Raw genomic sequence first — 283 nt, 5'->3', positions numbered from 1 at the left:
CGTCTTCTGCCTATTCTGTTCCCCGCTCTGGCTCTGGTGAATCCTCTCACCCTCCCGCACTTCTGACTGTACCCAGTGCATGTATAAATAAATAAATAAATAAACCTTTAAAAAAAGAGAGAGAGAGAGTGCACTAAAATCATAACAAGTAATATAAGCAGATGCACCCCCTCATCTTCCTGTAATGGTGGCCCCTCCCACTTTCTGGTGTGGAAAATCCAGATTCCGGTCCTACCAGCTCCTGGTCAAGCAGAGCCCAGACAGGGTCAGGGGCCGAGATCAG

Source organism: Talpa occidentalis, unplaced genomic scaffold (genome assembly GCF_014898055.3).
Source record: "Talpa occidentalis isolate TD23 unplaced genomic scaffold, MPIMG_talOcc4v2.1 talOcc4.15, whole genome shotgun sequence".
NCBI classification, from domain to species: Eukaryota; Metazoa; Chordata; class Mammalia; order Eulipotyphla; family Talpidae; genus Talpa; species Talpa occidentalis.
The sequence above is the reverse complement of the archived record's forward strand: the minus strand, read 5'-3'. Positions refer to the sequence as shown.